General features: G+C 41.4%; 1 protein-coding gene across 4 annotated transcripts in view; it reads left to right on the top strand.

The window, feature by feature from the left end:
• Window positions 1–11,138: 11,138 nt before the first annotated feature.
• ATP2B1 (ATPase plasma membrane Ca2+ transporting 1) overlaps window positions 11,139–16,847 on the top strand; it is a 123,960-nt gene continuing 118,251 nt past the window's right edge. For 3 of the 4 annotated variants that reach the window (XM_059186495.1, XM_059186493.1, XM_059186496.1), the window contains exon 1: window positions 11,663–11,903. The gene's annotated coding sequence lies outside the window, so the exon portion shown is untranslated. Of the gene's footprint in view, window positions 11,283–11,662; window positions 11,904–16,847 lie in introns of those variants that run through there. The other variant, XM_059186494.1, reaches the window with a different exon arrangement.

Raw genomic sequence — 16,847 nt, 5'->3', positions numbered from 1 at the left:
TTGGAGAGGATGTGAAGAGAGGGGAAACCTCTTACACTGTTGGTGGGAATGCAACTTGGTGCAGCCACTTTGGAAAACAGTGTGGAGATTCCTTAAGAAATTAAAACTAGAGCTACCCTATGACCCTGCAATTGCACTACTGTGTACTTACCCCAAAGACACAGATGTAGTGAAAAGAAGGGCCATCTATACCTCAATGTTCATAGCAGCAATGGCCACAATTGCCAAATTGTGGAAAGAACCAAGATGCCCTTCAATGGACAAATGGATAAAGAAGGTATGGTCCATATAAAAATAATTTTTAAAAGATATGTAGAAAATTTCCCTTACATTTCCCCCTGGCTTTCCTTAATCTGTTAAGCATCAATTGAATTTATAAATAGAGTATATATAATATGGGGATTTATTTGTCAGTGTGAAGCATCTATTTAGGCTGCTGTTGGTTTTTTTCAGAATGAGTTCTACCTGCTACATGACAGATGTGCAAACTATTCAGCTACTCAAAAGCTGTTATTGTTATAGTGCTGAAAGTTATGTAAAGTAAGTGCTTCTCTCTCTGTTTTAGATCTGAACGGATAGGGTTGTAATGAATTCAGTGACTTGCTACATGTCTTCTTAAATCCCAACAATAAGGTGCCTGAAATGATATAACAGATTTTATGGCCTCCAAAACGTTTCCGGTCATTAAATGTCTCTATACCTTACTTTTACCCTGACTGGCCTCATGTAATAACTTAAATAATGACAGCTTCTAGAATTTACTGATAAAGTAGTACTTCAGTTTATTATTTAGGTTTCTAGATATACATTTTAAAGCCCGGTTATGAAGATTAATTAGAAAGAAAGCATTTTACTTCACAGTAAAATATTTAAATAAACTATTCTTTCCTTGCAAATTCCAATTATTACTGATTTATTTCTGAGTTAATGAAGTACAGCATTGCTACATATTTTAGATGTATATCTGTTAGCTCTCAGTGCATTAGCAGTCATCAATCTGTCTTTCAGAATCTTAGAAATCATCATATAGAGTATAAATTTATTTTTGAAAGTGCTCTCAGGGTATCTACAGTGCTATTTTTGGATTTAATGTCAGAGGGCAATAGCCTCATTATTTTGCTTAGAAATTTGTGGCTTAGTTTTTGCATCTATACGAAGGATCTCATAGCCTCCATCTATAAGCGGCTTATCCAGTATGTTAATTTTTTTAATGCTGCTCAAAAAAAGAGGCTGCCTTCTTCTGATAAACCCCAGACTTTAATAACACATCCTCTGAATTAATTCTGTAAATGCAGTACTAAAGTTCAGCACAGCGGTCTGGGCTTTTTAATTAGCTTGCAGCTGCATGGCCGGGATAACATTTCTTGTTGAGAAGGTAGCTTGGTGTTCATTATTTCGGCCCCTGTTCAGAGTTCAGTGGTCATTTTCAGCTTTCTTAAAGAATTGCTTGTCTTTGTTTTCAGGGAAAGACCATATGTCTTTGCTTAATCATTACCCAGAAACACTTACCAGTGTTCTTGCCATGACTGTACAGCCATTGATTTGGCCTGAGTGTAAAAAATGGTGGCAATCTTCTAGGCATGGAAGGATTCAGTAGGATCCAAAAAAATCATCTGAGTTATTTGTTTAACTAGTATATAAGTCACACAAATGAAACTTAAATCTCAATTCCTTTACCACTTTAAAATTCTTTACATTTTACATGTTCCTCTTTGAAGATGAATATGAGTCATAAAATTTAAAAATTCTTTTGAAGCTGTATAAAATTTAACTATATTTTCTACAGTTTCTAGTCAATTGTATTATTTTTGCATGCCCTAGAGAATATGAAGACTTAATAGAAAGTGTAGCAGATTATATGGGACAATGAAGAATATTTAACACCTGTTCATTGAATGAATGCCATAAGAAACTATGCAATCTAATTTCATTCTCATGGCAACACTAAAAGATTGTCCACAATGTAATTTGTCACCAATGTAGGTTGTCCCCTATGTAGTTTTACATAGGGGAAAAACTAAAGAATCAGAGCAGTTAAGGAACTTGCCCAAGATCACACAGTTAGTAAAATTTAGAACTGGGGCTTGAATCCAGGCCTGCCTTACATCAAAACTTGGCCTTTTTCTAAATGTTATATTAACTCCTCCTCAAAGCCAAGTTTAAGAGTAATCTTTTTTTATAATATCTTCCCAGTGAATTTTAATTCCCTCAGCACGAAATTATGCAGTATGTACTATGCCATCACATGTTTATATATTTCTTTAGAATTGTTTTTCTTGCTATTTCTGTACCTTGTCAAGGCTATTAGACATCTGTATTCCCTAAGTCCAGGCACCATATACTCTACTTCCTTTTATGCCCTCATGGCAAGAACTACTTGGAACAAATTATAAACCTTTTACACTGGATATTTCGGGGTGTGATTACACAATTTTTCACTTAAAAAAAAAGATTTTGTTTATTTATTTGGACGGGGAGAGGCAAAGGAAAGGGAGAAGCAGGCTCTTCCCTGAGCAAGAAGCCGATAGGGGGCTCGTCCCTGAGCAAGGTCCCAGGATCTTGGGATCATGACCCGACTCAAAGGCAGATGCTTAATCGACTGAGCCACTCAGGTGCCCTCTTTCACTTTTTATACTGTACTGATCCTTATTGTTTAAATTAGAAAGAAATATACAGGGACACCAGGGTGTCTCTCTCAGTTAAGTTTCCTGCTTGATCTTAGGTCAGGTCTTGATCTCAGGGTCATGAGTTCAAGCCCCACATTGGGCTCCATGCTGGGTGTGGAGCCTACTTTATTTTTATTTAACATTTTTTTATTTATTTGGTTCATCTTAACCTACTGAGCTACCCCGGGGCCCCTGTGGATTCTACTTTAAAAGAAAGAGAGTAAGGAAGAAAGGAGAAAAGAAAGAAAGAAAGATAGATGTAGGTAATTATCTATACCTAGTATTTTAAAAATCTAATGGCAAATGTCCAATGGGGGAGCTATTAGGCAAAAAAAGATAATAGGAGTATACACACTTATATGACACTATATCTAGTTTTCTGTTTGAATTCTTGCAGATTAGAAAGAGTTAAATGTGAGAGGCAGCTCTATTATTTTTCTGTTTATAATAGTAATGGATAAGGTTCCAAATATCTGGGAAAAGATGACTAAGGCTCAAAACAGGAGGAATATGAAGCTATTAAATATCTAGCATTTCATCTTTAAAGACATGAAGGGAATTATAAAGGAAAATGACAGTATGTATCACTGAAAGGGATAGCAAGATGTATGGAAAATAAGCATTAACATGGTGATGGAAAACAAAAATACACCATATTTAAGAAAATGAGAGAAATAAAAATGTTACAATTTGGAGTTAGACTAGAACTACCCCACAAAATATTATCATGAATACAAGTCATATATGAATGCTATCGTATCAGTAGAATAATGATAGCTCAAAAAGAATTTAACACGACCAAATCAAAATGATTAAATCCTGATCCTCTTTTGGCACATTTAGTGTAGACATGATCTTGTAGACCTATAAAGAAGGTACAATTACTTGGGAAAAACAAGTTTGCTCTGATAAGCTCTTTGTTCAGGGGTGGCATGAACTCATATAGATTCCATTGAAACAAGGCATTTGAGAAATGTAAAAAAAAAAAAAAATAGATGAATAAAATAAGAAATAAAATGACTGGACAAACACTCTGAACTCTAAATGCTGGGATTATGTATGATAGCAGCAAAGCAAAAAAAGGGGTTAGAATTTGGAACTGGGAAAGCCAAAATTGCCCTGAAATTGGGAATTTTGACAAGACAAGGGAATTAGCCATTAGGACTTTTTTTTTTCTTTTTTTCCGGAAACAGGCATAATTAAAGTTCAAGATGAGCCGGTGAGGTCAGAAACTAAGCAACAAGCAAGCAGAAGTGAGTATAAATAGATGGAAGAAGTAAGTCTAGTCATTGGGTCAGAAATTAGTAGGCAAGCAGCAGATTATGAGGACAGAGTTACTGGAGTTCAGGGCAAAGAGTGAGAACCTGGAGGACATAAGTTTGCAAAGAGAAAGGCAAGGCAAATAAATGGTCTGCATGTGGCTGGTAGTCTGGAACCAGAAAACTCACAATAACCAGGCAGGTAGAGTAGAAAGAATTTCTACTTTGTCAAGTTGTCTCCAGAAGTTTCTCCATCATTACCATAATTTCATAAATTTTTAAGTATTTTTAGATCTCAAGAGTAGAACTAGGAAGATGCATCTGACCAGATGTGGCTTATTGCCAAGTTTTCATGGTGATAATAATTTAGGATTTTTATCTCTAAAATTGCAAAGCTCCATCCCTATCTCTACCCCAAAAGAACTTCTTACCTGTCACCTCAGTTCTATATCTTAAAAACCACCTAAGCTACTTTTTATTTCATTTAATTATGATTTGAAATTGCTTTCTCTCTTTTAACTCCCTCACTTGATTATTCTTTTTCTTATGACATTTGCCCACCTACGCAGTTATGGCCTCAACTCAACTCAATGAGGTATTTTTCTTGAACTAATTTCAACCGTGATCTAATGAATCCCCCCTACATATTCCTTAATAATATCTGGAGCAGACTTTAAAAACTTTTTTGGACCTTTCAACTATACAAACGGAGCCCACTACCGTTACAGAGTTGAATCTCCATCTGAGTCTACGGTAACTTCCCTCTCCCCATGGCTCTGTGCATTTTTATTCCTCCTCTTCTCTCCCTTCTCCAAGCTATGGCTCTTTCACTGTTGAGGACGGAGAGTAAAGAGGAGAAAGAAAGGACAAAATATTGTTTCTTGGCTAGACTCCACTGCAAGCCTGTTTGGCAGTTGATGCTTTCAGCGTGGCTGGTGTCCAAACACTCACTCTCTTATAGGTACATGTGGGAGTTTTTGGAAAAGCCCAGCAAAGCCGATGGTAGGAACTGGTACTAGCACATCACTGTCTAGAAGGCAGCATTTTTGGCTTTACACAGAGTTCAATTCCAGTTCCTTGCTTCACTCAGGTCTAGCCACATCCTCTATCATTAAAACTTCACACTAACATTGATGACTTATTTCCAGGTTGAATAGCCCCATAGGCTGACATCTGCTTATTATATACTGGCTATTCTATCTTTGAGGTCTGTATTCCCAGCACTGTAGGTTTCGCTGCTGCTGCTGCTTGTTCTGCTTCTTCTTCTTCTTCTTCTTTCTGGTACTTTTTGGTATTCTTTTTTTTTTTTTTTTGTACTTCTTTTGTACTGTATTTTGACATTGTTGGCTGTATTTCCCCCAGCATTGATTGGCTATACCCACCCCTTGCCATGCATACACGTACACACACATTTGTGGAGTGGGGTTGTGTAGCACAGGAAATCTGATCCAGTAGATCTGAGGAAGGACCCTGAGACGTGGATTCTGAAAAAATGTTTACCAGATGACTCTGTATTATGAACTGACTTGTGCCACTTCCTAATTCCTCTGTTAGAGCTGTAGTCCCTAATGTGATTGGATTTGGAGAAGGCATTTAGGGAGGTAATGAAGGTTAAATGAGATATTAAGTTTGGGCTCTAATCCCATAGGACTAGAGTCACTGTTTGGAAAGGATGAAAATACCAAAGATCTTTTTCTGCATGTATACACACAGAAGAAAGGTGATATAAAAGCACAGCAAGAAGGTGGCTTTCTACAAGTCAGGAAGGGAGGCCTCACCAGAAACCTATCCTTAAGGTACCTTGATCTTGGCCTTCTGGCCTTCAGCACTGTGAGAAGACAAATTTTTGTCGTTTAAGTCAACCAGGCTGTGGTATTTGTTAGGGTAGCACCAGAGAACTAATTCAGTGTGGGTATCAATGCCATGTCTATCCCTACTGAGAAGCTCTGTTCCAGACTCTCTTGAATCCTTAACAACTATAACCGCAATGGGAACCCCCAACCCTGAGTCACCAGAGAATATCATGCAAACCTCAATTGCTGTAAAATCATACTCTACATTTATTTGGGCCTCGGATAACATTTTTCTCTATCCTTTGCTTATCCTTTAGTTTCTTTAATCTTCACAATCCAGTCCTTAGCCTTACTCCATTCTGGCTGATCACAATAAGCACTATTATATAAGAAATATTAGGATGCCATTTATATGCCTATGTCATCTTTCCTCTAAACTTCAATTTTTACTTTTCCTTCACAGTTTTTTTTTTTAATGCCTCCTTCTACATCAGAGAAAGAGATGTTCTTTTTATTTTCAAGGCAAATACCCTCTATCCACTTTAGATCCTACCTTCCTCTGACCTCTGCACCCGCTCCCCAGCATTTTCATCTTCTCTCCCATGCCCTCCTTTTCTCTGCCATCAAAAATACAGAAGTCAAAAAACAGAAAATTGACTTTCAGTAGCTTGGTTTTTGGTGACTGATAAATTGGCTTCTTTCCAACATTTCTATCAGTAAGAGAAAAAAAAAATGACACTGAAAGAAGTTCCCTGGAGTCACCGGAATAAAAGAGCAAGGCAGTGGATATAAATTTAGAATTCATCGTTGGAGAGGTGATAGTTCGCTTGCTCATTCATTCATGTCAATCTATTTTTATCTTAAGCACCAACTCTGTGCCTGGTTCTGTTAGTTTGTATAAATGGATAGATGAACTATCACCTTGGTGCTAATGCCTCTTAAATAGATATCTTCTTTGTTTTCCTACCTTAGTAAGCTGAGAGAGCATTTGTCAGGGTCAACTACTGGTTAATGAATAAATGAATGAGTGACACTGCTCTTGTCTTCAAGAGGCTGAAGTCATGAAAATAGGTGAGCTCTATAGAAGTTAGGATAGAGAAAAAATGCTCAAATATAGGAATTTAGTATTGGAACTAGCAAGGGAAAGAGAAGGAAGAACTAATGAAGGACACAACAAAAGAACATTGTAACAATGGAGAGAAAAAGATGATAAGGTGCTTCAAAACTACCTAAAGGAACTGTCCAAACTGTGTTTTCACTGGATCCACTCTGAACAGATTTAGTCGGAAACTCAGTATGACCCCGGGATCTGCACTGTTAAGCTCATACAGGTGATGCTTCTGCATATTCTAAAGTCATGAAAAACAAGAGTGTCCAAGAAAAGGTGGGCAACAATGAAAAACTGTAGAAATATAAGCACTGAAAAACCTGGAAAATGTAAGATTCTCCCTGAATGTGAAAAAATTCAGCTGATTTTCTTACTGTTAGCATAAAACGATAGCGAGGTAAGCCCATACCAGGGATGGTGGAGCAGAAACTTGTGAGCGTGGATCCTTGATGGCTGTGTTGGGCAGCTGAATCCGTCATAGCATCACCTACCTCTGGACTTCTAATGTGAGAATAATAAACCCCTATTCATCAAAGTGACGTAAGTAAAGTGAAAATGTACAGTTTAATTTGCAGTACCTTTATTTAGTAGTAAGGGATAAAGAATGAATGCTTATGAGTACCAATGACAACATTTATTGGGCACTGACTATGCATAAGCATTCTGTTAAGAGCTTTGTATAAATATCTCACCAAAACCTCACAACGGCACAGTGATACACCATAACTCACCACTATTAATGGAAAAATAAATGAGCTCCTCGTATGGAGGTAAAGAATATCAAAGGTAGTAAATATACGTTTCATGGCTAATGAAAGGATAGGGATATAATGGATGTGGTGAACTTGTTAATTGCCAGGTACTTTTCTGGACATTTCTCCTGCCCATCTTCTTTTGCATTAATTTAAATCCTATATGTCTTTTGTGGCACAAGTCAAGTTTAAATCCTCTTTTAGGAAAACCTCCTTAACATTCAAGTATGAGCTTTCCCTTTTTTGATCTTTGGGAACTTAAATTTAGGACCACACTCTATGACCTAGATTATATAATATTTGGGATAGAAAAAAATGCCTTATAACTAGAAGAGTACAGGGTGTTGAATAACTCCTGTCAAATGATGACAACTAACCATTTTGCATTTTTCACCTATAAAAATTTTCCATTATGCGACTTGAAAATGCTCATTTTAGACTTACCCGAAGTCATACTTCATTTAACTCAGCAAACGTAATTAATTTGTTACTAATAGATAACAGTTCTCTGTGGTTTTCAGCTAAGTAATGTTTCTCTCAACATCTCTCTCTGGTGATCCTGGTTAATGGAAACTGGAGAAATACAACTACTTTTTATGAAGCATTTAATATTTCTTCTTTCCTGCCTCTTTATATGTGCCAATTCTCTTTAGCATTTTGCAATGCTCAGAACTAATACATTCATATATGTATAAAATGGGGAAATTATGTGCTTTTAAATACATGCTGCTGTTGGTAAATCTTTATTTTGTCCTACTGCTAGATGCTTGTGACAGAATTCTTGGGGATAAAGATCTTAATGTTTCTTTTTACACATAATTACATTAAAGATTTTTAGAAAACCATCTCTATGAATTATACACAATTAATTCATGTTGAGTCAATTGACATATCAGAAAATAATCAATAGTTTAGATTTGCTCCACTAAATGGAATATACTTTAATAGTTTGCAAAATATACAATTTTGAAAACATGGCCTATCTTCAAATAATGTTAATATCCCAAATAGTGACTTGCCATAGGATTTAAATACCTTTATAAATTTTGCACTATAACTAAAAAAAAGATATTCAGATATTCAAAGTGTATTAAAAGAACTTTGTAAAAGTCTTCAACAAAAATTGCATTATTTTATTGTTATCATGCACTGATATATCTTTAGTTCAGTTGAAATCCATGGGACAAGTGAGGTCCAAGATTAGAGAATATGGCTATATCTTATATAGAAGCATCTTTGAATTCAATTAGTTCCATTTTAGGAAGTGCTAATTAAGCAATATCTTTTTGATTTTTACATTGAGAATTATGTCACTAAGGTGGTCTCGGTAATAAACCTTTCAGAGATAAAAATGAATTTCCTTATGTAATATGTACAGTTATTTCTGTATTGTTTTTAGGCTCTTTTGCTATTTGAAGAATGAAAATATAAAAACCAAATTACACAGTACAATCGTCTTGACTATGACAGTGAAAGTATATCAGTGTGTGTGACTCACATTTCATTAAAATGCATATAAATATGTTCTAGGATATATATGTATATAATCTCCATAAATGAAAACTCTATTGCAATCACATCTTAAAATGAAGATGCTGAGTAATTTTTCATGACCACAACACTTTAAAAGCATATATTTTATTATTTGGAATTGCAACAAACCCACAAAAAGAACACATTCTAGTTTAATCTATTATCCATTTTGCTAGTGCACTGTACAGATGATTCATGTATTACTTTGTCAAATTCTTGATTAAAGTAGGATACATAATTCAATTTTCGATTGCGACTTCCTTGGAGGAAAATTTGGACAAAAGCCAATGATTCTTAAATTTTTCTAAGCCGTTTTGAAAAGTTAATCTATTCTTCTGTTTCGAAGTCTTGAAATAGAGTCAGGAAGGGCTATTCTACCACACCAACCAATTCTTTAACAGTGATTAAAGAAAGGAAGAACTGTGTCATTTTGCCCAAGTGCTAATTTTGCATGTTGAGGGCACAGCTCAAAAGATAATGTCTAAATTGGCAAGATACATAAGTTGATGGAAAAAAACCCTATCTTTAACAGGGTAAACCTGGAGATTTTTGCTTATGCAACTTATGTATTTGTTTCTAAGCCTTTATAATATTTCAAAATAAATGTTACCAGAGAGTGAACACACACGTAAGAAAGTCTTTTGCATCGCCTGTATGCTTTTAAGACGTTACAAGTATTAAATTTTCCAGTCCTGGAGTTAAGGGAGGAGACTCTTCAGATTTTATCTTTTTGTTTTGATTAAGTGATAATGAAAATTGCACTAATAAGGTTCCTGAAAGAGCGTCGATGGTTAATTCAAATAGAGGCGATTGAAGGAAGATGGGACACGCTGTCGAAGGCAAGATAGGAATCTTTACATCCATGTGTGCATGTTTGTGAAGGAAGGAAAAACCATTTTATTTTCTAAGTAGATGTCTCTACAGGTAGTTTCTTTTTTATTAACTTGCAAAATCTCTCTTAGTTTGGAGCAAAGGAGGTTACCTTTTAGCCTCTAAATCCCGCACACTACCCCGTGTTTTTTCATTTCTCACCCACACGAAAGAAGGGTGCAGTTTCGAGATGCTACAAAGTGAACTAAAAGAGCCAACGGCAGGGTACAGGGAGAAAAAGCAAACCCAAAAGGAAAACATGGGGGTTTTAAGCCCGGATCCGAAGGCACGCCAGCGTTAACCCCTTGGGCGCTGCAGCGGGGATCCCCGGTGTCTCGGGCCCGACGGACGGGAACACGGGCGCCCCGCCCCCGTCCGGGTGGGGGGGCTCTCCTTCTCAAGAAGGGAGCAAGCTGAGGCACTTCTGTAGTCCGGAGCGTGCGTCACGACCTGGGACAGGCGGCGAGTCCAGTACGCAGTGGAGCAGAGACGCGGCGAGGAGCCGCTCAAATGTCCGCTGGCGCGGGGTCAGCCTGAACCTGTCCTCGCCAGGGGCGCTCGCCCTCGCCCGCTGGCCCGGCTCCCAGGCTCTGGAGGGGCGCAGGCCTGAGGATGGTTCCGGCGGGGCCTCAGGTGAAGAGTGCCCGCGTGGGACTGCGGCAGTCACTGCTGTCCTGCCTCCACACTCGCGGTCTCCTCGCGGACCCGCGCCCAAACAGCAGCTGTGAGTGACGGAGTCACCGCCCCGCGCGCCCAAGCCACCCCCTCCTCCCCCGCCACCCCTCCCCCGCCCCATACGTCATGGAAACACGGACGTCAGAGATCCTCAGCCAATCGCAGGCAGCAGCAGGAGGAAAGGAGCGAGCGGGAGAGGGCGGGGGCAGCGGCGAACCGAGGCTCTCGGGGAAGGAAGAGAGGGAGGGGCGCGGGGAGCCGCGAGTCCCCCGCCCCTCACTCCGGACACCCTTTCCCGACCGGGCGGCAAGTTCTAATCGCCGGTCGCGCGCTCGCCAGCCGGGGACGCGCTCGCCGGGTCCTCCCCTTAAACGCCCTCTCCCCCGCGCTCGGGTCCTAGTCCCTGTCCCAGCCGCGCTTCCTCCGCGCGCGCGCGCGCTTGCCCGCCCCCAGGCTCCCCGCGGGCTGCGTCACGTGACCGCGCCCAGCCAAGGCGGCAGCAGCGGCGGCGCGAGCTTCGGCGGCGGCGGCGGCGGCGGCGGCAGTGGCAGCGGGAGCAGCTGCGCCGCCAGCGTGGAGCGGGAGGCGTGTGGGTGTGGAAAGAAGGGAGCGCCAGACCGGAACGGGTGAGCGTTCACCTCCCCCTGCCTGCCCGGGCAATCTTGCTGGCCACCCGGTGCAAACGGGCCCCCTGCCCAGAAGCTTTGCGCATCTCCCTCGTGCTCGGCCGTCCGCCCTCGGATGGCCGCGGCCCCGCCCGGAGCGGACCGGGCTGCGGTGCTCACGAAAGGGGCTGCACCCCGCCCGCCGCTGCTGTTGCGGACGGCGGCGTGAGGCTGGCGGAGCTGCCCGTGCTGAGCGCGGCGCGCCCTGTGTGCGGCTCTGCGGAGCCGAGGAGGCGGGTCCTGCGGGGACGCGGGCGGCCACTCGGCGGCTGCCGGGCTCTGGGCGGGGGCCGGGCTGGGCGCCGCCTCCTCCGCCGCCGCCTCCTCGCAGTGCAGCGTGAGTAGGGAGCCCCGGCTGGTGGACGCCGAGCCTCTGGGCTCCGCGGTCGCCTCATCCTCGAGGTGTAGCCGCACCTCCGCGTGGCGCCCCGAGCCCCGCGAGTCGGCTGCGGACGAGCAGAGGACCGAGCCCCCATTCTCCGTGCTTCCCGCTGCCCCCCACCGCTCCCTCCCACCCCCCGACCCTCCCGCAGCCTCCCCTACCTTCCCCCCCTCGGAAAATGGTTCCTGCTGCCGGGCGAGGTGAGTGGCGGCTGCCGCCCGCCCGCGGCGGTGGTGGCGGGTCAGGTCACCTGCGGGGGAGGCCGGGCGGAACGCTGAGGTCTGGGTGTCGCGGCGGGGGTCCTGACCGCTGGGCGCTCAGCGGACTGCGGCGCAGTCCCGAGAAGTTGGCGCGGGCGTTCGGGGCGCCCCTCGCAGGTTGTCTCCTGCCGCGCCCGCCCTGCGAGAAAGGTGAGCGGGTTCCTCGGCGTGCGCCTCAGCGCCCGGTCCGGCCAGGAGTCCCCGCCCAGAGCCCGAGGGACGGGGCTCCGTGGGGCTTCGTGTCTACACCCGCTGCTCTTCGGCTTCTTCCAGCCGCCTCGACCGCGCCATAGCCCATCCTGCTGCTGGCCGCCCCCGCCCCGGCGTGTGGTGACCTTGAGGGCAGCGGTGCCCGGCACTCTTTCCCCGCGCCCCGGGAGGGTCACCCTCTAATCCCCGACTTCGGCCCTACTGGCCCTTCGCTGGCTGAGGGCGGGGGCCCCTCGTCGGCCCCTCGCTGGGGCTGGTTGATTGATGCGTTGTCACATTGGACGGTGATTCCGCGGGAGTTCGAGAGCCGCCTCGCTTCTCTCCTGGTGTCTCCTGCCTGCCCCCCCCCCCCAAGATGTTCACGGCTCCTTCCGATTCAGATTTTTGGACTTAGTTGAAAAGGGAAAAATAAAAACAAAACAAAACAAAAAACCCGTGCGTCCTCCACTCTCTCTTTGGAAAGGGTCAGTAGAAAGAACCGCATTATAGTTGCGGGGGCGGGGGGTGTGCTCCTTTATCCCATCCTGCTGGAGAATCTTGTGGTGAGCTAGTTAGCGACCCCTGGTTCTGCGCCGCGGTCACTAGCTGGTTGGACTCCGTGCGCATTTCATTCACCAATTTTCTGCGGGACTCGCCGCGCTGGGAGTGCTCGCATCCTGCGCGGTGCAGCGGTGCTGGGCGCCGAGCGCGGGGGAGGGGGCAGGGGGTCCTGAGGGACGTCTGGGGGGGGGGGTCTCTGAATCTGGGGAGGGCTGGACCCTACTCCACACACGTATTTTTACCCTTCCCTGGGGTTAGAGCGCAGCCAGCAGTCACCTTTGGCTGTTATGCATGCTACTTTCTGGGTTTATTAATAATCTAATGGCTCGTTGGTTGGTATCGATTGCTGTTCATGATGAATTAGTTATATGGGTGTTTTTTTCGTATGTGTATAGGTATATGCATATGTCTGGACTGTCTTACAACATGGAAGCCTTTGTTGTGTTTAACCTCCCCCACCTGGGGACAATCTTATTTTAAAATAAAGCTCTTGCTCAACGTGGGTGTATTTTATAATAAGAAGTACTTTAAGGATCTGCTTTGTATGAGGCTGTCCTCGAGCAGAGGGTGTGTAACCCTTTGGATGGTGGCCCACGTGAGTCAATAAAGGGCCTTCACCGCCTGCCCTGCCTCCAGCCTTCCCCAGAATCCCTGTCCTCGCGTGTGATAGAGGCGGATTGGGGGAATTAGAGGGATTGGAGGGGAATCTGCTTTTTGTACTTGTGCGTTTCGTTTGGGCAGCCCCCCCCCCTTTTTTTTCCTTTTCCATCATGATGCGTTCAAATTTGAAGTAAATAGAAACGTTTTTCTTACAAGGAATCTCTATAAAAACTAGTGTGTGAAATGGACTTATTTAACCATGATTTCAGGGGGGGCGTTTTAGTTTCTACCTTGCTTTGGATGAGACAGTTAAATTGCTGTAATTAAGGGTGGAACTCTGTCCTGATTTTGGTTTGGGTGTAACTGCAAAGATCTTTGAAAAGTAACTGTTATTTCCTACCATATAGTCTGCAAAAGTGAGTCACAATCGGGTGAGTTAAGGACAGAGCGCCACCTTTAATTTAAAATTTCGTGATTTTTTTTTTTATTAAAATGGTGAAAATTCAGAGTATGCCTTCTTGATTTTTATGGCAGCGGCTGTCATTATGACATCCCTATTTAGACGCATAAGGTAAAATTGTCTGTTTTTCTGCATTAGTGGGGGATTCCTGCAGTTATGTGGGAAGTTTTGGTTTTTTAATTGGAGCTTGAGATTTAATGTAGAATTCTGAGATGAGCTGAGAAACTAGTTTTGATTTGTGCTTATATGATCATAGGAGTAATGATAGTCTGGACCTACTTAGGAAAAGAAATAAGGAAATAGCTGCATTGTAAATAGATATTTAAACCTACCTATTACCACCAAATCCAGGTACCTACCAGCGTGATGTGGTTTTACGGTTTCTTTTGAGCTTTTGTGCTATTAACAGATTCTGCAGGAAACATCCAAACTATCTGTAAAATTATTAACCTTGAGTAAGGTTATAGTAATTTTTTTGTTTTTCATCTTCCAACAGCCTGCCTTTTATGGCTTTCCTGTGAGTTTTATAATTGCTTGTTTTTAAATGATACAAATTTGAGGACTTCTAGCGCGAGTACATACATTCAGAGTTACTGAAGACCATGTTGGGAAAAGTGGTTTCTATATATGACTCCTCTCAAATGCAGTCTCATACAAAAAATAAATGGAGTCTTTAATGCTTAGAAAATAAAGGCTGTAGCTGACAGCTGAATTGGTGAGATTTCCTTCCCTGCCCATTTGCTCCCTTCTGTCCCCCTTTCTCCCAAATAAAAAATTTAAGGTACATTATCTCTTTAGGCACAGGATACTTTTTGATAATTGTGACTACGGATGTAGCATGAAGACACAAAAATTTTAGCTCTCAAGGAATGAATGTGTCCAAGTTACCAAATACAATTTTCATTACTGACCACAAGATATTATTGCCCTTCTATCTGCATTTAACTTTTAATTGAACACTTACGATTTCTTCATAGATCACTATGAAGCATAAGCTATTAAGTTATAGATGTTGTATTAAGTTAAAATTGAATTACAAATTTGCTTGAGATGAAGAGTGGCTTATACTTTTTCAGTCTGTGGAATATGGCCCCATGTTAAGGACATTATTTGAACAGTTAAGGTTGATGTATGCAGAGTAATTATACACAGTTTTGCATGATTTGATAGAAACTGTGATTTGTGGGTTAAGTTTTACTAAATGCCTTTGTCGGATATGTTTAACTTCATTTTGAAAGAAACAGTCTTTTATCATGGGAACTGAGTTGTGTATAGCTAAACAGGTTTTAAGAAGAATGGCCCATTACAACTATCTGTTTATTATGTAGTAACAACAACAAAAGTGTTTGCCCCCTTTTTTCGTACTTTGTTACATATACAAGCAGTTGAAATTGATTGTTTTCACTTTTTTATTCTTGAATTTTGTAATGAATGAGCAAAACAATAAAGGAGTAAAAATACCAGGAAGCAGAAACTTTTTAAAATTTTTGCACCTTGATTAAGACCTTACTTGTCCAGTTGGAAGGAAATATTATTTTGTAGAAGGTAAGGTGATTAAATAAAAGGGCACCACGAGTAGCTTATTTTAGAATATATAGAATCTGTGGTTAACATTGAAGGTAAATGATTCAGTGGTTATGGGAAAAATTTTTTTAAAGATAAACTTCAAAAGATTATTTTTTAGCTTTTACAGTTGTTTTACATAAACATACACACGCACTGTTGCTTTGTTAAAAATTTTTATTTTGGAAATTGAGAGAATAGTATACTTATTGACTAGTTTTGACAGTTATCAATTGGTGGTGGCCCATCTAATTTCATTTGTCTTTATGCATGAAATATGTCTGTTATAAATGGGGACATTGGTCAGGTAACTGAAATGAATTCATGTGTAATTTATTTGTAATTTATGGAATACACAATAATGCCTAATATGTAGTTGAATCTGAAAGATTATTTTTATGTTCTTCGTTGTTTCTGTAATAGTCTGTTTTACAGCAGGCTCCTAAAGACAGTGTCTCTCAAATTTTGCTTGTTTAGTAATAATGCTTTTGTTTTATAAAGCTCTTTGCGATATTTCAGAATATGTAACATACTGCCTCTTTGAGTCTCACAACAGTAGACCTGTGAGATGAGTAAAAAGATAGTTGTACTCCCCCCCACCCCAGGTTAGTAAAAAGGATTTGTCTAGGCCCTAAGGTCACATAGCTAGCACTTAGATTAGCCAGAACTGGACTCTAGGTGGCTTCTTGCTTTTATTCTATTGCTCTTTCCATTGTACATGTTTTTATGTACATTTGTGAAAGTTACATAGGTTTATGAAAAATGGGTTTCTGACCAGAGTAAATTTAATACTCAGATACAGACAGGTTTGTTTATACTGTGTAAATATAATCTTTTGCTTATATTTGGCATAATGGAAATAGTTCATACCCTGATTTACTTATTAACAGATGAGTAAAATGAATTTGAATGCGTATGAAACCTTATATTTTTAATATTGTGAATTGGATCATCTTAAGTAAGGAATTTTGTTTGCAAAGACCTCTTGGTCTTTGAAATGATTAGGGATGTCTTAAATCTTGTGTCAAAAATAAAGTGGCCTGTACTAAAAGTTTCTTCTTTCAATTTCGGCTATAATTTTTTTTAATGCACTTGTTTTTCTGCCAAACATATGTATTCCATAAATCTTTTTGAAATGTTAATTTGTAATGACATTTAGTTTACAAAGTTCCCAAAGGAGGAGATTTTTAGTTCCTGAAATTCAAAAGCTTTCTATAAATCTCACCAGGAAGGTAGTGGTTCTCCAGCATCCATGGGCCTGAGGATCACCTGGGGGAGTGACTGACAGGGCTGACCTCTGGCATTGCCCCTGCAGTCCTGATTCAGCAGATTGGGGGTGGGGCCCAACAGGCTGCATTTGGAGAAACATCTTCAATTTATGACCAGGTTAAAATGATATGATGTGGTAGAGATGTAAAGATTTCACTTTGTGTACAGAGTTAGTGCTTTCAAATAGTTTTGACTCTTGTACCCATGCTTGATTAGAGATTGGTGATTTTTGTGACGATTGT

The sequence above is a fragment of the Mustela lutreola genome, chromosome 8, assembly GCF_030435805.1.
Source record: "Mustela lutreola isolate mMusLut2 chromosome 8, mMusLut2.pri, whole genome shotgun sequence".
NCBI classification, from domain to species: Eukaryota; Metazoa; Chordata; class Mammalia; order Carnivora; family Mustelidae; genus Mustela; species Mustela lutreola.
This window is presented reverse-complemented; position numbering and strand designations above follow the sequence as displayed.